Source organism: Hyperolius riggenbachi, chromosome 6 (genome assembly GCF_040937935.1).
Source record: "Hyperolius riggenbachi isolate aHypRig1 chromosome 6, aHypRig1.pri, whole genome shotgun sequence".
In the NCBI taxonomy this organism is placed as follows: domain Eukaryota; kingdom Metazoa; phylum Chordata; class Amphibia; order Anura; family Hyperoliidae; genus Hyperolius; species Hyperolius riggenbachi.
Window position 1 is genome coordinate 330,000,148 of NC_090651.1, and position 20,923 is coordinate 330,021,070.

Sequence of the window (20,923 nt, forward strand, 5' to 3'; positions counted from 1 at the left end):
ACCCTCTTGACATACCTATTAAAAAAGTGCAGTCCCTAAGGTAACTATTTTTTTATTTTTTTTATTGTATTTTTTTTTTATTGTATTTTTTTTTTATGCAAAAATTTTAAAGGGAACCTAAACTGAGAGCGATATGGATGTTTCCTTTTCTTTAGTTGCATTAGTGGCTGAATAACACACCTGAAACAAGCATGCAGCTAATCCAGTCTGACTTCAGTCAGAGCACCTGATCTGCACGCTTGTTCAAGGGCTGTGGCTAAAAGTATTAGAGGATCAGCAGGAGAGTCAGGCAACTGGTATTATTTTAAAAGGAAAAATCCACATCCTTCTCAGTTTAGGTTCTCTTAAAATATAAGTGTGGGTCTTTTTATTAAAATAAATGTATGTATGTGTAATTGTTCTATTTGGCCACAAGATGCCCTCGTGCATTATTTTCTATTAGCGTACTACAAGTAGGCGAACAGGAAGTAATGCGTGGATGTGTTACTTCCCTCGATACAATGACGCAGGCATCTCATTGATGCCAGGGAGCATTGACACGGGATGTAGGTCAATGAATGGGAACTGCGTTTCCATTCACTGATCTCCCTACTAACCGGCAGTGACAAAAATGAACGCAGGAGCACATGCAGGAGACAGCGGAGAGTGCGCACATCCGTAATGTGGCAGGAGGCATATATAAGGAACAGTCCTGCTGCGGGGCATACCAAATTCCGCATTCTGAATCAGAATTCTGCATTCTGATGCAAAAATTGAAATTCCATGAAATTTGGAAGCTCATCTTTAGAGATCGGTAATGGAGTAATGGATCCTTTGGGCATCAGAGCTCGGCTACATATCCCACTGGGTTTATAGCTTAACAATTTAAAATATTTGCTGTGTCAAAATCTAAATTGCTGCCTTAAAGCTTTTCAAGACCCCCTAACATCACTCTAGGGATCAGTGTTAAGTGGAACCAAAAAGTGGGAGGAGGAGGCCCTTATTGGCTCAACTGAGGCTTTATCATTTTCCCAAGAAGGAGGCAAGGCAACTCCTCCACAGATCTTCACCATTTAACGTGGAAGGAAAACAAAGGTTTACTGACTTATGGGGCCAGAGCAGGATCATCCACAAGGCAAACTAGGCAGGTGCTTGGCGCCAACTGGGTGTTAAGGAGCTCAGCTGCCACCTTCTTTGACCCCACTCTCACCCTTGCTTATCAGAAAGGCTACCATGGGGAGCCAAAGTTACTACCTTGACTTGGGTCACGTTTGAATTTTAACCTTTTCTGTATGGGGTGCACCATTTGGTGGAAGAAGCATCTTTCAGTTTAGTAGGATGTAAATGCAATCCCTGGCTCTGTGCATTCATAAATCTGCCAGCATCTTCTGTGGTGCTGTACAACAGCGCACAGGGTATCACAATACAAAATAAACAATACATCAGTAAATACCAGACAATGGTGGATTACCGCTGATGCAATGAACAAACCAACTACATATTTCTACACAGGCATGGGAGGTATGCACACACATTACACAGCATTGTGAGACAAAAGAGAAAAAAGCCCTTGCCAAAAGGCCTTACAGAGTAAAGATTTAAGGGATAGGACCGTAGGTAAAGGGAAGCTGTGTATGAGATGGTAAAAATGGTGATCAGTGGCCTGAAGTGTCCTAGGTGGGAGAGTATGCTTGCCTGAAGAGGTGTATTCAGATTGCTCCTAAAAAGGGTAAGTGTGGGTGAGTGGCAGATGTATTGAGGGAGGGTGTTCCAGAGTAGTGGAGAGGATTCAGAGAAATCATGTAAGCGGGAGTGAGAAGAGGAGACCAGAGAGGAAAACAGGAGAATAGACTCTAGACTCCTTAATCCTCCACAGAGATGAGGCAGTCTTAAAGAGACACTGAAGCGAACAAAAAATATGATATAGTGAATTGGTTGTGTACTATGAATAATTACTAGAAGATTAGCAGCAAAGAAAATATTCTCATACTTTTATTTTCAGGTATATAGTGTTTTTTCTAACATTGCATCATTCTATAATATGTGCAGATTACACAACACTCAGCATTCAAAATGAGTCTTTCAGAGCAGTCTGTGAAGTAATGACCTCTCCTCTAGCAGAGGAAAAGTAAATAGTCCAGGAACAGTTGAGATAATAAAAGTCAGATAACAGCCCTCTCCACGACTAACTTAGTCGGAGAGCTTAATGGCTTGTTTGCATAGAGATAACAACTGGAGTTACTTAACTCTTCCTGTACTGGAAACAATTACACTGATGTATCTGATCTTAATGTTTTATTTCTTAGCTGTGCTACACATACAAATCATAATATCATCATTTTTTTTTTGCTTCAGTGTCTCTTTAACCCTGGTGAAATTCTGGCCAAATTCTAGCATTAAGGCTTACACTCTTCTACCAACTGTAATTTGCTCTTTACTTTGTAGTTCCAGCTTCTGCAACTATAATACTGACCAGTAACACAACTGCGTGGCTCCTGGCGGGACAAGATTCAGTGACCCTGTATTGTAAGACGCAGAACCCAAATGCTTATATCCACTGGAGTTTGAATGGACAGCCATTGCCCGGAGATCCACACCATCAGATTATTACAGGTCTCTTCAATATACAGTCTACGCTGACCATTAGCCCTGTCTCAAAAACCGATGCCGGTAACTTTACCTGTGCAGCTTTTAATGGAACAGCTGTTGGAATCAGCAATGCCCTGAGTGTAAATCTGACCTGTAAGTAGTCTGTCACTTATTATTTCAAGTATAAAGAGTAAAAAAAGCTTTCACAATGTATGTGGTGCAAGAATATAGCAGAGAGTATAATGATTAGCTGCAACTCAGACTGCCTGCCTGCCAAACATTTATACTGGTATTCAGGAGCAAGGATGGTGGTAAATATTGGAAAACATAGGTGTTCCAACAAATCTGGCATAGAACTATTAAAAATGAGACAAGTCATGAGCACAAATTTTGCATAGCTATAATTTTGCATCAAAATTTGCAATTGCAATGCAAAATCGTAATGCGACATTTTCTGGGAAAATCGTAATTATTTTCATCTGTAATTGTAATCAAGAACCGCAATTTAGCATTTCGGCTTAATTTCGGGCCGAACTTAGCGTTTAACAGCCCTCATGCATGCTATTGTCACCACAATTACTACATATATTAAGAAGAATAGTGTGTACAAGTAAAAAAAAAATCAGAAAGATCTTGTTTTTGAGAAAATTGATTTTAAAAATGCTAAGGAAAAATTGTTTTTTAAACTCAGAAAAGTGACAGTTTAAAAAGCATTTTTTCTTTGTGTTTTCACTTCAAGTTCTTTTTGAAAAATTGTTTGTGTGACTTGTACCCTCTATTCAACTTAACTTATGCAGAAATGTTGTGGACGATAGCATGTACGGGGGCTTTGCTATGAACCGCAAAAGTTGGCACAAAGTTACACAAAATTATGAATGGATTCCACGAAATGGATTGAATTTACAATTTGTAATTATGTGTGGGTGTAATTGCATACATTTAAAGAGGAGCTGTTAGGTGTAGGGTCTCAGAGAAAAAAAAACACATATATCAGTAGCTAAATATTGGCTGTACTTACATTACATATGCATTTCAATGTCCACGTTTGGATTTCACAGAATTTTTATATAGTATTTTCAGAGAATGATGCTCCTGACAGCTCATGGCAGGTTCCATGTTTGTCTCTCTTGTATGAAGCCAATTGTGATGTAATATCCTCCCTTACCTTGCTTCCTGTTGATTCGACTCACAAAAAAGATCAGGATCAAAGATCCTAATGGTTCATGATTCGGAAAACACTACTGTGCAGTGAATATTAATTAGCCATGTGGCTAGGAACAATAGCGGACTCACACAGTATACTATAACGGAACATGTGCCCTGTGAACAGCACATTGATTTTTCAGTGCTGTGAGTTAGGCTGCTGTTACAAGCTGCTGTAACATGAGCCTGTAACTTCCCACTGTGAAAGCAGCCTTAGGGCAGGATAGGGAAATGAAGGGGAGGACCAAGGGAGTGCACTGGGGAGAAGAAGCAGCCGCAGAATGCTTTGCAGTATCTGTTATGCGTCCTGCCGGCCTCCTTAGGAGCTTGGGAATACAGAGCCTTGCTATTCAGCAAACATCAAAGTAAGAGAGATTTTTAACTTCAATATTGCCTTTTTGGCTTCCTTGTAAACTGTTTAACACAGGAGAATAGAGGTTTAAATTAGCTTTTGCAGCCTGACAGTTACTCTTTAAGTTACAATTTGCTTTATTGTAATTAGCTGATTATGATCATCACTAAATTAGTTCTAATCAGTAGGTTAATGTCTGCAACCCCTTCATTGTTCATACTGCACCCAGGCTAAAGGTGCCCATACACTCGTCAGATTGGCAGCAGACAGATAAGAAATGCATCTGATGATCTATCTGATGCGTTTTTAGAACATTTTTTACCAGAATAGAATTCCAATAGATTTCAGTTTGAAATCTGTTGAAATTCGATCTGATGGCATTTTTTTGCCATCAGATTTCCATTAAGGCCAATGCAAACTGATAAGCAATCTCATCAGATCGACCTAAATTTTCCACCCTGCAAGTTCGATGGAAATCCATCGAAATCGATCGAAATCGGCCGTCGATCGGTCGATTGGCCAACCGATTTGCGATCGATCGATCGATCGATCGACCGCGATCGATCGGTCGGCCAGAAAATCGGCTGAGTGTATGGGCTGCTTAAAGTTACTGAAGAGTCTGTGAATTATTGGTTTTGTGATTGCAACTGGCAACACTGATACAGCAAATCAATTATAAACCTCAATAATAATAAACACTTTAAGTACACAACTAAAAATGAATTTACATTTCAGCAACGCTTGCTATGGTCTACTGTAGCCCTGGCAATCACTGTAAACAATTAGATGAGAGCATGTACACTTATCCCACTTATAGGGGCATTAAAGTAAATCTAAAAATCTGTTACTTATCTATGGAGAGGCATGGCTCTGGATCCTATTGTGCCTTCCCTGCCCACTCTTGGTCCTCTTGTTCCACACACTCATCCCCATAGAACGCATTTGACCAACTTGTCGAATACACCTTTGGGGACCCTCGGAAGGCTTTGAATGAATCGCTTTTGCATCTCATTGATCATCCCTGGATATGTGGAACCAAAAATGTCATCATTTTGATGTCAGCTGGATAGTGTCCTGGTAAGGCCTTTCATGTGGAATTTGAGCCCTTTGACACGGGTTTGAATTCCAGCTCAAGCCAGTACATAAAATGGTGAGGAGTCTTTGGGCAAGGCTCCCTAATGATCATGGCTTGTTTTACTCACCTGCTAATTGATTAATTACAGAAATTTCCCTCCACCCACTCCCTCCATCTGTAAGGCCATGTTTCACGGTCTGCTGAAGCTCTTTGGAAGAGCCCAATGGCGGCTTTGCCAAGGAGAGGGTGGCTTTTCTGTCATTACAGGCCAGTAGGTGAGTATTTAACCCTACATCTCGCTGATTCCAGCAGTAATAATAGAGAGCCTTACACTGGGAATACACTTTAAAAACATGATCAAAGATTTTTCAAAAAAATTGCTTTGGTCTTTAAAACAAGAAAATGACATTCTATCATACACCCTGCAATTTTCTTAAAAATGTATCATAATTTTCTGCTACTCCTGAACGACTTCTATAAAAAAATGGGAAATTTGATGACATTTCTCACTGGAACCAATCATTTTTATAAAACAAAAATGGAAAAACCTATTTTTTGTTATTGTATCATGTGCGACCACCTTTAGACTAATCAGTGTTTCCTTCCTTAGAGGTTTTGCAACCTGTTCATTTTGAAAAGCATTTGGATTTGCTCCTTCATGGTCTGTGATCTCTGATGGAAGTGTAGCTTACTAAAGGCATGAACCCTTACAATATCTTCCACTGTTAGAGAGAGAACCTAATGAAAGGCCTATGGGAAATCACCATGAGAAAAATCCAAGGCTGATGGCAAAACCAACCAATTCTGTAAAGGTTGGTCATGTTGGCCCTTGTTAATAATGTGTTCCAAAACATATTTAATAAAAGTTGTATTTGCAGTTGTAGTGCTCAATTTAACTTTAATATTAGGCTGCAAGATATAAAAGGGGTTAAGCTCTCCACCCCTATGTTAAGAAAAATGTATATAAAAAACAATACCTGCGCCAAAAAACAGTGAAATACTGTATTGTTTATTTAAAAACCGATCAATTAAAATATATCAACATTCACCTAATAAATACCATTAAAGGAAGAATGACACCTAAAAGTTGGACAGAATCACAACGGCACTCCCACCAATACACTATACCCTATATGATTCCACACTCTGGCGTTTTCTATCTGCCAATAATGCTCTATCAGGATATCCAAAAATAATCCTCATTAGTGGATCACATTAATAAATCTCAATCCTCTTATAGCTTATTTCTTCAGCAGTATGCTCTGTACTCCACAGTCACTAGTATTCATCCGCTGTATTCAATAAAACTTGCAACAATAGATAGATTTAAAAAAAAGGGTCAATAAAATCATTAATATTCGTGGGGTGCACCTCGCCGCAACTCACTTTTAAATATTGGTCCAGGAGAGGGTAGAGAATATTGAGTCCTTGAAGTTATAGTTCCTCAGTTCTTCCAGTGGTAGTGAGTCTCGGCCAAAGACTCACCCGGGTATTCTTACGGCTTCCGCCGTTTTCCACAGTCCGGACCCAAACAGATTGGCAGACCTCCGGCGTACTCTACCGGATGTTCGGGTGACGTCACCACTCACAGAAGCCAATCAGCCGACATGTTTCGGTAGGCACGCCTACCTTCCTCAGGGCTACTTCTCATTGGGTCCGTCTCTTCTTATACACACTCCTTCTCTCCACCCCGTCTCCATTTCCGTAACTCATATCTATTCTTTACATGGCTGTAACATCGCAGCATCTTAGTGTCTTACGGATTTCCGCTCCGCCTCTTTGCATATCTTCAGCTCTTATTCAAATGCAAACAACTCCACATCCAAATTTAACCCATTCGGGGCAAAACTGTTCAAAGTGTATATCCATTTCGTTTCTGTTCTGGACATCTTTTTAATAAAGTCTCCTCCTCTCCATTCTTTGTTTACATTTTGGATAGCAAAAAACCTAAAAGTTTGTAAACTGCCCCCATGCACTTCAAAAAAATGTTTACTTAGGGGATATTTCTTGTTCTTACTTTTTATGTTATTAATATGTTCCCCTATCCTTGATAACAGTTTCCTTTTCGTCCTCCCTACGTATTGTTTCTTGCAGCCGCATTCTATCACATAGATCACTCCAGTGTTGGTACAATTTAGGCTGTCCATTATATCAAATTCCTCATTAGTGGCTGTAGACATAAAACTAGTAATCGGAGCTTCATATTTAGTATTTCAACAGGGCATGCAAAATCTGCATCTCTTAAAGGATCCTTGTTTCTTTTTTTTGCTCATTTTTACAGTCCACAACTGTAGGTGCAATCATACTTTTAATATTAGAAGCTCTTTTAAAAAATGAATTTTGGTTTTTCCGTTAAAATACCATTTAAGGTCTTATCTTGTTGCAGTATATGCCAATATCTTTCCACTATATTACGTATAGACTTTGTCTTTTGGTTATATTGCATTTTTATACAGAGTGGTGGAATCTCTTTATTTTTATTTTTCTCAATCAATAAACTCTCTCTAGAACAAATCTTAACCGTCTCAACTACACGTTCCAATTCACAGGCATCATAATTTTTTTCTAAAATCTCTTTCTCAAGACCTCTGCCTGCGCTTCATAATCTGTCAATTCTGTACAGTTTCTTCTCACTCGAGTAAACTGATTTCTTGGAATGGTAATTAGCCATTTCAATAGATGACAGCTATCTAGAAAAATATAGCTATTAGTGTCTACCTTCTTAAAATATGTCCATGTTTTAACTGTAGCATTCTCTATAAAAATATTTAAATCAAGATAATTGACTTCTTTCTCACTATATTCACAAATAAAAGTCAAATTGTATTCGTTTTTAATATTCAACCAGTCAAGGAATATTTTTAATTTTTCCTCCCTTCCATATGAACAATGTGTCATCAATAAAACGTTTCCATAGGACGAGGTCCGCCCCGGGGCCCTCAAGTCCCCCCAAAATAAATTCCTCCCAATAAGCCATAAACAGATTTGCGAACCCCGGAGCGAACCTAGTCCCCATGGCTGTCCCAACCTTCTGTAGATAATATTTGGAATCATAATAAAAATAGTTATGTGACAATATAAACATAATAGCTTCCTTTATAAAATCAATCTGTTGGTCTGCTAAATCTGTAACCTTTCTTAAAAAGTATTCCACCGCCTGTACCCCCATTTTGTGATCAATGATAGTATACAGGGAACTGATTGTCCGCCACACATAACAGATATTCCTCCTTCCAATCAAATTGGTTCAATGTACGTAAAATATGCCCAGTGTCCTTAACATAAGACCGTGTTTGAATTACTGCTTTTTGGAGAAAATTATCTATATATTCAGACAAATTTGAAGTCAGTGACCCAATCCCGGAGATAATAGGTCTCCCGGGTGGGTCACTTATCCTCTTATGAATTTTGGGGAGGTGATAATAAACTGGCAATCTAGGGTGGGATTGCAGTATATATTGATATTCCCTTTCAAGGAGAATTCCTTGATCCCTCCCTTTATCTAAAAGTACTTTTAACTCCCTTTGATATATCGTGCAGGGGTCTCTTTTCAAGGGCATATACGTCTCACTGTCCTGTAGTTGGCGTTCCGCTTCTCTACTGTATTCTTCTTTATCCTGTATAACGACCCCTCCCCCCTAATCTGCTGGTCTAATTATAATCCTTTCATCATCTCTTAATTATTTAATTGCATTCCTTTCTCGTGAGGTCAAATTTGGGGCGTTATTAATCCTTACCTTCCTTACGTCATTAAGCACCATTGTCTCAAACTTAATCATCGAATCACTAATTTCTTGATTAGGATTACATTTCGACTTCTCTTTTAAATTAGTATGTGAGAATCCATCATTCTATACATTCTGGACTATAGGTTTTTTTAGGAAATATTTTTTTAGACAGAGTTGTCTCATGTACTTCTTTATCCCAACAAAGGTGTCAAATTTATTCAGTTTGTTACTTGGGGCAAACTTTAAACCTTTGTTTAAAAGTGACACCTCTGCTGGATCTATCTCCCTATTGCTTAAATTAAAAATCTCGTCCCTCACTTCTTTTGGATCCATACCAGTGGTGCTCAAATACCCCTTTTTAAAATTCGAGTTTGGTCGAATTTGAATAGTAAATTATTCGAGGTCATTCGAATATTCGAGTCGAATAATTTTTACTATTCGATTCGACCTCGGACTTCGAGCTCACTATTCGAGTCGGTATTCGAGCTAACTATTCGAGCTGACTATTCGAATTGGCCTTAAATAGCTTCCAACACTTGTTTTGAGGGTGAATGATGCAAGAAACCTCTTTTTTTCCAAGTAACAACAGCAAGTGATTATGTGGGGATGTTCCTTTAAAAAAAAATGTGGAAAGAGAAGTTGTGTCCTTAATTTTGTTCAGTAGTGTTACTGTATATACTTGTTCTTCTTCTTCTTTATCTTTCTTCTTCTTCTTCTTCTTCTTCTTCTTCTTCTTCTTCTTCTTCTTCTTCTTCTTCTTCTTCTTCTTCTCCTTCCTTTTCAATATAGTCTTAATCTTCTTCACGTATTTCTCTTTTCAATTTTTTTTTAAAGAAATGCATCTATTTTTGAGCGTAACAAATAGCTGGTGGGCGCACGCATGTTGGAAGCGCCATTGTATGTGCTCCCTGGCAGTGGAAACACAAAGACAGCAGGAGGTAAATTCAGCAGCAGGAGGAGGAGGATGAGTGTGTGGCAGCAGGCAGTCAATGAGGCAGGCAGCTCGCCGTGACATAATAGCCCTGGTACCTAGCGGTGATACCAGGGCTGTAAATAAACACAACAGGAGGTCCCAGACAGCGGTCATGCAGCCCACATTGTGTCCAATACACAACTGGGACAACACAGTTTTCAACCCGGGCACCTCAGAAAAATTAAACCTTTTTTTTTTTTTTATGGTTTTTTGGTTTTTGGTTTTGCAACCAATATAGCTATTGTTTGACGTAATAGCTGGTGGCAGAGTGGCAGCAGAAGGTAAATCATCTGTGTACCCTGGCAGTGGGAAACACAGACAGACAGCAGCAGCAGGAGGAGGAATGGAGGAGTAGGCGAGCAGCTATTGTTTGACGTAATAGCTGGTGGCAGAGTGGCAGCAGAAGGTAAATCATCTGTGTACCCTGGCAGTGGGAAACACAGACAGACAGCAGCAGCAGCAGGAGGAGGTATGGAGGAGCAGTGTGAGTGTGGCAGCAGGTAGGCAGCGTGACATAATAGCCCTGGTACCTAGCGGTGATACCAGGGCTGTAAATAAACACAACAGGAGGTCCCAGACAGCGGTCGTGCAGCCCACATTGTGTCCAATACACAACTGGGACAACACAGTTTTCAACCCGGGCACCTCAGAAAAATTAAACCTTTTTTTTTTTTTTATGGTTTTTTGGTTTTTGGTTTTGCAACCAATATAGCTATTGTTTGACGTAATAGCTGGTGGCAGAGTGGCAGCAGAAGGTAAATCATCTGTGTACCCTGGCAGTGGGAAACACAGACAGACAGCAGCAGCAGGAGGAGGAATGGAGGAGTAGGCGAGCAGCTATTGTTTGACGTAATAGCTGGTGGCAGAGTGGCAGCAGAAGGTAAATCATCTGTGTACCCTGGCAGTGGGAAACACAGACAGACAGCAGCAGCAGCAGCAGGAGGAGGTATGGAGGAGCAGTGTGAGTGTGGCAGCAGGTAGGCAGCGTGACATAATAGCCCTGGTACCTAGCGGTGATACCAGGGCTGTAAATAAACACAACAGGAGGTCCCAGACAGCGGTCGTGCAGCCCACATTGTGTCCAATACACAACTGGGACAACACAGTTTTCAACCCGGGCACCTCAGAAAAATTAAACCTTTTTTTTTTTTTATGGTTTTTTGGTTTTTGGTTTTGCAACCAATATAGCTATTGTTTGACGTAATAGCTGGTGGCAGAGTGGCAGCAGAAGGTAAATCATCTGTGTACCCTGGCAGTGGGAAACACAGACAGACAGACAGCAGCAGCAGGAGGAGGAATGGAGGAGTAGGCGAGCAGCTATTGTTTGACGTAATAGCTGGTGGCAGAGTGGCAGCAGAAGGTAAATCATCTGTGTACCCTGGCAGTGGGAAACACAGACAGACAGCAGCAGCAGCAGCAGGAGGAGGTATGGAGGAGCAGTGTGAGTGTGGCAGCAGGTAGGCAGCGTGACATAATAGCCCTGGTACCTAGCGGTGATACCAGGGCTGTAAATAAACACAACAGGAGGTCCCAGACAGCGGTCGTGCAGCCCACATTGTGTCCAATACACAACTGGGACAACACAGTTTTCAACCCGGGCACCTCAGAAAAATTAAACCTTTTTTTTTTTTTATGGTTTTTTGGTTTTTGGTTTTGCAACCAATATAGCTATTGTTTGACGTAATAGCTGGTGGCAGAGTGGCAGCAGAAGGTAAATCATCTGTGTACCCTGGCAGTGGGAAACACAGACAGACAGACAGCAGCAGCAGGAGGAGGAATGGAGGAGTAGGCGAGCAGCTATTGTTTGACGTAATAGCTGGTGGCAGAGTGGCAGCAGAAGGTAAATCATCTGTGTACCCTGGCAGTGGGAAACACAGACAGACAGCAGCAGCAGCAGCAGGAGGAGGTATGGAGGAGCAGTGTGAGTGTGGCAGCAGGTAGGCAGCGTGACATAATAGCCCTGGTACCTAGCGGTGATACCAGGGCTGTAAATAAACACAACAGGAGGTCCCAGACAGCGGTCGTGCAGCCCACATTGTGTCCAATACACAACTGGGACAACACAGTTTTCAACCCGGGCACCTCAGAAAAATTAAACCTTTTTTTTTTTTTTATGGTTTTTTGGTTTTTGGTTTTGCAACCAATATAGCTATTGTTTGACGTAATAGCTGGTGGCAGAGTGGCAGCAGAAGGTAAATCATCTGTGTACCCTGGCAGTGGGAAACACAGACAGACAGCAGAAGGGCAGTACACAGCAGCCCACTGTAGGTGTAAAATGTGTGGCTGCAGGCGACGTAATAGTCAAAGTGAACCAGGCTGGCTTAGTGAGCAGGAGCCAGGAGGTGGTAAAGGGTGGTAAGGCACATTAACGATGGTTCCGGCAGCCAGTTCATGTCCCCCTCTCGCCGACAACAGGGGCCAGGAACTCGCCTTCCACCCACGCCTGGTTCATCTTGAGAAACGTCAGTCTGTCCACAGACTTGTGAGACAGACGTGAGCGTTTCTCGGTGACCACGCCACCAGCTGCACTGAAGCAGCGCTCGGACAGCACGCTGGAAGGGGGGCAGGACAGCACTTCCAGGGCGTACTGCGCCAGCTCGCTCCAGATCTCCATGCGCTTGACCCAATACTCCATGGGATCAACAGGGGCATCGCTGTCAAGCCCGCTGTACGACCCCATGTAGTCAGCCACCATGCGGGTCAGGCGCTGGCTGTGACCGGAGGAGGATGCTGCTGCATGCATCTCCTCTCTAGTCACTGCTGCCGGAGCCTCTACAGTCCTGTAGAGCTCGTGGCTGAGAGACAGCAGGTCTGTGGGGCGCTTGCTGCTGCTGGATGCAGGCACCTGCTGCTGCCTCTGTGCTGGCTGCTGGACAGTGGGGGTGGAAGGCTGGGGGAAGGCTTCCTCCAAGCGCTCAACAAGGGCCTGCTGCAAGCTCCTTATTTGTTGCGCTGGGTCTCCTCCTGCAGGCGGCAGGAACTGGCTCAACTTCCCCTTGAGGCGTGGGTCCAACATCATGCTGATCCAGATGTCCTCCCTCTGCTTCATCTGGATCACCCTGGGGTCCCTGCGCAGGCACGTCAGCATGTGCGCTGCCATTGGGAAGAGGCGGGCCACGTCTGCTGGCACATCGACGTCAGTGCTGTCCTCATCCTCCTCCTCTGCCGCCTCATCCTCTCTCCACCCCCGCACCAACTCAGCTGCGCTGTGCTGATCCCCCTCATCAGCAGCCAGGTCAGGGACCTCCACCAAGTCCTCCTCCTCCTCCCCCTCAGAGGTGGACTGCGCAGCTGGTTGCCGCTCCTGCTGGTCCAAGGCTGCCGCTCCCTGTTCCAGCAAAGCATCGAGGGCCCTGTTCAGCAGAGAAACCAGGGGCACCCACTCGCAGACCATAGCATGGTCCCTGCTCACCATGTTTGTGGCCTGCAGGAAGGGAGCCAGCACTAAGCACACCTGCTGCATGTGCCTCCAGTCATCATCGGGGACGATGGACGGGAAGTTGCTGGTCTTGTCCCTTCTCAGAGCTGCGGAAACAGTGGCCAGGGCAAGGTACTGTTTGACAGCGTGCCTCTGTTCAACCAGACGCTCCAACATCGCCAGGGTGGAGTTCCAGCGAGTCGGAACGTCAAGGATCAGCCGATGGCGTGGCAGATCCAGCTCCTTTTGCACGTCTTCCAGGCTCGCACAGGCTGCAGCCGAGCGCCGGAAGTGACGCACAACATTCCTTGCCGTTTCCAGCAGTTCGCCCATCCCCTGGTAGGTGCGCAGGAACTTCTGCACCACCAGGTTCAGCACGTGGGCAAGACAGGGGATGTGGGTCAGGTTTCCCCTGTGTATTGCGGCAACCAGATTGGCCCCATTGTCGGCCACCACCTCTCCGACTCTGAGGCCTCTGGGGGTCAGCCAAATCCTCTCCTGCTCCTGGAGTTTGGCCAACACATGGGTTGCCGTCAGCTTGGTCTTCCCAAGGCTGACCAAGTGCAGCAGCGCTTGGCAGTGGCGGGCCTTCACGCTGCTGCTGAGGCGGGGGGTTTGGCCAGGTGTGCCGGAGGATGGCAGAGGATCGGAGGAACCTGCTGCAGTTCCCCTGAGCCTGCGGGGTGGCACCACCCACTGTGTTGCTGCTGCTGCTGTGCCCGCTGCTGCTCTCCCATCCTCACCCCCTTCCACCAAGCTGACCCAGTGGACAGTGAAGGACAGGTAGCGGCCTGTCCCGAAGCGGCTGCTCCAGGAGTCCATGGTGACGTGGACCCTTTCACCAACCGCGTGCTCCAGCCCTCGCTCCACATTGGCCATCACAAAGCGGTGCAGTGCAGGAATGGCCTTGCGGGAGAAAAAGTGTCTGCTGGGGAGCTGCCAGTCTGGGGCTGCGCAAGCAAGCAGCGCACGAATGTCGCTCCCCTCCTGCACGAGCGTGTACGGCAGGAGTTGGGAGCACATGGCCCGTGCCAGCAAGCCGTTCAGCTGCCGCACGCGACGGCTGCTGGGAGGCAGAGCCCTAACCACCCCCTGGAAGGACTCGCTCAAAAGGCTCTGGCGTGGCCTTTTGCTGACACGGGAATCAGCAGACACAGCGGAGGAGGCCACTGAGGACTGGCTGCCAGAACAGGCCTCAGTGTCGGCGGCAGGAGTTGCAGAGGGGGGAGGAGCAGTGCGTTTCCGCACTCCTGCTGGTGCTGCTGGAGGAGCAGGAGGGCGGGTGGCTGCTGTTGCTGCTGCTGAAGGCTGTGCAGTGATGGGTGTGGTGCCACTGCCAGCACCAGATGCCTTCAGCCTCTGGAACTCCTCATGCTGGTGGAAATGTTTAGCCGCAAGGTGGTTGATGAGCGAGCTGGTGCAGAACTTTAAGGGGTCTGCACCTCTGCTCAACTTCCGCTGACAGTGGTTGCAAGTGGCGTACTTGCTGTACACAGTGGGCATGGTGAAATATCGCCAGATTGGTGACTTAAACATCCCCCTACGGCATGGAAGCGCTGCTGCCTGTCTCCCTGTGGTGGTTGGGGGGGTGGCTTGGGTGCGGCTGGTGGTGGTACTGGCTGATGCTGCTGCTGCTGAGCCTGAGACACCAGCAGGGTGTGGGACGCTGCCAATGCTTGCAATGATGCGCCTCCTTGCAAGGCCCACAAGCGCATCCTCCTCCTCCTCCTCAGAGCTGCTGAGGACGACATCCCCTGGAGGTGGTGGCACCCAGTCTCTGTCTGTCACCGGGTCATCATCATCCTCCCCCTCCTGAAACATGTCCTGCTGGGATGAGGACCCCCCAAACTCCTCTCCTGATGCATGGATGGGCTGCTTGACTGTCGCCACAGTCTTGCTGTCCAATCCCTCATCCCCCAAAGTGCCCATCAGCATCTCCTCCTCAAGATCGCCAACAACAGCAGACAATTTACTCATGATGCCTGGGGTCAAAAGACTGCTGAATGACAGGTCGGCGAGTGACGGTGAACTGGCCTCCTCCCCAGACCCTGCTGGGCGGCTGCTGCGAACAGGGGTGGTGGTGGTGGTGAGGGTGGAGGCCTCGGATGCAGAGCTGATGGCGGGCTGCTCATCCTCCGTCATGAGTTGCACCACAGTGTCTGCATCCTTTTCCTCAATGGGACGTTTCCGACCCGGCTGGAGGAAAATAGGAGCAGGTGCTACACGCTGCTGCTGCTGTGTCTCTGCAGCGTGAGTTGCAGATGCTCCTGCTGGGCGGCGCCCAAGGCGTCCACGGCCAGTGGCTATGGGAGGAATGTTAGCCACTGACGCTGCTGCTGCTGCTGCGGAACTGTGCATGGTGGCGCGCCCGCGGCCGCGGCTTGCCACAATGCTGCTCCCTCTCCTCCTGATTCCCTTGCTGCCCTTCCCCTTGCCCAAACCGCGCTGGCTGCCACTTCCAGACATCTTCAATGTTTTGGGCGTATAGACAAAAGTTTTTTAAAAGGGCGGGTGAAAAGTGGGGTACTTTAATGGAGTGGGTTGGTTGGTGAGGTGACTGAGTGAGTGTCCCCTAGTACAGTAAGTAAGTAGTAACAGTCAGGAAGTACAACTAGCAGTTACAATAATCAGTAGTAATCACAAGTAAATTTAGTGTGTGTACACTCAGACAGTGAGTGCCCGCACGCAGGAGCTAGTAGCCTATGAACACAGTGACTGAGTGTCCTAGACTCCTAGTACAGTAAGAGTAAGTAGTAACAGTAAGTGGAACTAACTAATTACAATAATCAATCAGCGATCAGAAGGAAATGGAGTGTGGGTGGTGTGTGTACACTCAGACAGTGAGTGCCCGCACGCAGGAGCTAGTAGCCTATGAACACAGTGACTGAGTGTCCTAGACTCCTAGTACAGTAAGAGTAAGTAGTAACAGTAAGTAGAACTAACTAATTACAATAATCAATCAGCGATCAGAAGGAAATGGAGTGTGGGTGGTGTGTGTACACTCAGAGAGTGAGTGACCGCACGCAGGAGCTAGTAGCCTATGAACACACAGTGACTGAGTGTCCTAGACTCCTAGTACAGTAAGAGTAAGTAGTAACAGTAAGTAGAACTAACTAATTACAATAATCAATCAGCGATCAGAAGGAAATGGAGTGTGGGTGGTGTGTGTACACTCAGACAGTGAGTGCCCGCACGCAGGAGCTAGTAGCCTATGAACACAGTGACTGAGTGTCCTAGACTCCTAGTACAGTAAGAGTAAGTAGTAACAGTAAGTAGAACTAACTAATTACAATAATCAATCAGCGATCAGAAGGAAATGGAGTGTGGGTGGTGTGTGTACACTCAGACAGTGAGTGACCGCACGCAGGAGCTAGTAGCCTATGAACACACAGTGACTGAGTGTCCTAGACTCCTAGTACAGTAAGAGTAAGTAGTAACAGTAAGTAGAACTAACTAATTACAATAATCAATCAGCGATCAGAAGGAAATGGAGTGTGGGTGGTGTGTGTACACTCAGACAGTGAGTGACCGCACGCAGGAGCTAGTAGCCTATGAACACACAGTGACTGAGTGTCCTAGACTCCTAGTACAGTAAGAGTAAGTAGTAACAGTAAGTAGAACTAACTAATTACAATAATCAATCAGCGATCAGAAGGAAATGGAGTGTGGGTGGTGTGTGTACACTCAGACAGTGAGTGACCGCACGCAGGAGCTAGTAGCCTATGAACACACAGTGACTGAGTGTCCTAGACTCCTAGTACAGTAAGAGTAAGTAGTAACAGTAAGTAGAACTAACTAATTACAATAATCAATCAGCGATCAGAAGGAAATGGAGTGTGGGTGGTGTGTGTACACTCAGACAGTGAGTGCCCGCACGCAGGAGCTAGTAGCCTATGAACACAGTGACTGAGTGTCCTAGACTCCTAGTACAGTAAGAGTAAGTAGTAACAGTAAGTAGAACTAACTAATTACAATAATCAATCAGCGATCAGAAGGAAATGGAGTGTGGGTGGTGTGTGTACACTCAGACAGTGAGTGACCGCACGCAGGAGCTAGTAGCCTATGAACACAGTGACTGAGTGTCCTAGACTCCTAGTACAGTAAGAGTAAGTAGTAACAGTAAGTAGAACTAACTAATTACAATAATCAATCAGCGATCAGAAGGAAATGGAGTGTGGGTGGTGTGTGTACACTCAGACAGTGAGTGACCGCACGCAGGAGCTAGTAGCCTATGAACACACAGTGACTGAGTGTCCTAGACTCCTAGTACAGTAAGAGTAAGTAGTAACAGTAAGTAGAACTAACTAATTACAATAATCAATCAGCGATCAGAAGGAAATGGAGTGTGGGTGGTGTGTGTACACTCAGACAGTGAGTGCCCGCACGCAGGAGCTAGTAGCCTATGAACACAGTGACTGAGTGTCCTAGACTCCTAGTACAGTAAGAGTAAGTAGTAACAGTAAGTAGAACTAACTAATTACAATAATCAATCAGCGATCAGAAGGAAATGGAGTGTGGGTGGTGTGTGTACACTCAGACAGTGAGTGACCGCACGCAGGAGCTAGTAGCCTATGAACACACAGTGACTGAGTGTCCTAGACTCCTAGTACAGTAAGAGTAAGTAGTAACAGTAAGTAGAACTAACTAATTACAATAATCAATCAGCGATCAGAAGGAAATGGAGTGTGGGTGGTGTGTGTACACTCAGACAGTGAGTGACCGCACGCAGGAGCTAGTAGCCTATGAACACAGTGACTGTCTGACTGAGTGTCCTAGACTCCTAGTACAGTAAGAGTAAGTAGTAACAGTAAGTACAACTAACTAACAATAATCTATCAGTAATCAGAAGGAAATAGAGTGTGTGTACACACAGACAGTGAGTGAGTGCACACACGCAGGAGCTAGCTAGTAGCCTATAAACAGTGACAGTCAGTGAGTGTCCTACTCCTAGTACAGTATAACTACAATACTATTAGTAAAGGACAGCAGAAATACTGGTATAGATGAGAGAAATAAACAGAGGACAGCTGCCCACAGAGGCAAGGCCCCCCTGAGGCCTAAACCTGTAAGCTTGCAGCAGCTGCCTGTCTCTAATGTAACACACAAGCTACTAACTAAAATACAATGTCTATCTAACTAACAACAATATAGGTGTATATGGCAGGTGTAGGTGAGCAAAAACGCTAGGTAAATGATCACAATAGAGCACTTGCTAAGCCAAAGCACAAAGGAGCAACTCTCTCTCTGTACAAGTCTCAGGCAAGCATGGAGAAACGGAACATGGCGGCCGCTATTTATAGGGTAGGGGCTGGCCAGGGTCCCCCTCTGTGATTGGCTGCCGTCAGAGGGCCTGGGAGCCCTCTGATTGGCTCTAAGGACATCAATCTGGGCTATGACGCTATTCGAGCTCGGTACCGAGCTCGAATAGCGCCGTTTGCTCGAATAGCTCGAATAGTGAATGGGCTATTCGAGTGTACTCGGATAGCCCATTCGAATAGCTACAGCTATTCGGAGCTCGAATACCGAGCTCGGATAGCTGAAAAAGAGCTCGAATATTCGAGCTACTCGAATATTCGAGCTCTGCTGAGCACCACTAATCCATACCTCTATCTGCTACTTTTTCTTTCTTACTGAGGCCTCTTCCCCTCTTTCCTCTACATTTACTCCCCCTCTTCTCCGATATAAAAAATGATTCGTTATTTTATTGTTCTGTCCTCTTTGATTTTTTTTGATAGAAATTCTGAGGTTTCTGATGGGACCTCAGTTTCATCCTGTCGTAATGCCCCCCCTCTTTTTCTCTTCCCTTCTCTTTCTGTCTCTGATCTAATACTGTTCTATAATCAACAAACTTCAATGGTGGTCTTGGTGATTTCTGCAATCCCATTAGAGGAGCGAATTGGTTATGTGTAGGGACCTGTATAGTAACATTAGCTTCAATCGGTATGGGTGCTTTAGGAGCCTGTACAATTACATTAGGTTCAATCGGTATAGACACTCTAGAGGTCTGTATCAATGGTTCCTCTTGTGTTTCCTTTATTCCTTCCCCTTTATAATCCCTCCCTTTGCCTCCCCCCACTCTTCCCCCACCTCCACCCTCCACCAATCCCTCTATCACCTTCTGTCCCAACTTTCCAGTACTTGTTACATCCGAACCCTCTGTCTCACCTTTCTTACCTTCTTTCAGGGTCTTACTCTTCTCTTTAGGGGTCTTGGCTTTAACTTCTCATCCTCTATCTGCCGTTTTATCATGTGCATCCTGTACTTCAGTCAACGAAATTTCGGGGGTTGCTATATACTCGTCTAAAATAGTCAGAGTCACTTCCTCATCTTCCCTTCTTTCTACCATATCTTCTATCTCCTGAATACGATCCACAGTTGTACCCTGCAAATATTTTTCCATGGGTTCAAAAAATTTCAAATCATCACAAATCACAAAATCTCTTTCAAATTTTCTTAATTTTCTCTGCATAATGTCTTCCTCCAATTTAATCAATCTTCCCTGTATGTTCCAATCTAACTCTTTAAATTGTACCAACACTGGAGTGATCTATGTGATAGAATGCGGCTGCAAGAAACAATACGTAGGGAGGACGAAAAGGAAACTGTTATCAAGGATAGGGGAACATATTAATAACATAAAAAGTAAGAACAAGAAATATCCCCTAAGTAAACATTTTTTTGAAGTGCATGGGGGCAGTTTACAAACGTTTAGGTTTTTTGCTATCCAAAATGTAAACAAAGAATGGAGAGGAGGAGACTTTATTAAAAAGATGTCGAGAACAGAAACGAAATGGATATACACGTTGAACAGTTTGGCCCCGAATGGGTTAAATTTGGATGTGGAGTTGTTTGCATTTGAATAAGAGCTGAAGATATGCAAAGAGGCGGAGCGGAAATCCGTAAGAGACTAAGATGCTGCGATGTTACAGCCATGTAAAGAATAGAGTTACGGAAATGGAGAAGGGGTGGAGAGAAGGAGTGTGTATAAGAAGAGACGGACCCAATGAGAAGTAGCCCTGAGGAAGGTAGGCGTGCCTACCGAAACATGTCGGCTGATTGGCTTTTGTGAGTGGTGACGTCACCCGAACATCCGGTAGAGTACGCCGGAGGTCTGCCAATCCGTTTGGATCCAGACTGTGGAAAACGGCGGAAGCCGTAAGAATACCCGGGTGAGTCTTCGGCCGAGACTCATTACCGCTGGAAGAACTGAGGAACTATAACTTCAAGGACTCCAATATTCTCTCCCCTCTCCTGGACCAATATTTAAAAGTGAGTTGCGGCGAGGTGCACCCCCGCGAATATTAATGATTTTTTTTTTTGATCTATCTATTGTCGCAAGTTTTATTGAATACAGCGGATGAATACTAGTGACTGTGGAGTGTGATTCATCTTACAGAGCATATTGCTGAAGAAATAAGCTATAAGAGGATTGAGATTTATTAATGTGATCCACTAATGAGGATTATTTTTGGATATCCTGATAGAGCATTATTGGCAGATAGAAAAACACCAGAGTGTGGAATCATATAGGGTAGAGTGTATTGGTGGGAGTGCCGTTGTGATTCTGTCCAACTTCTAGGTGTCGTTCTTCCTTTAATGGTATTTA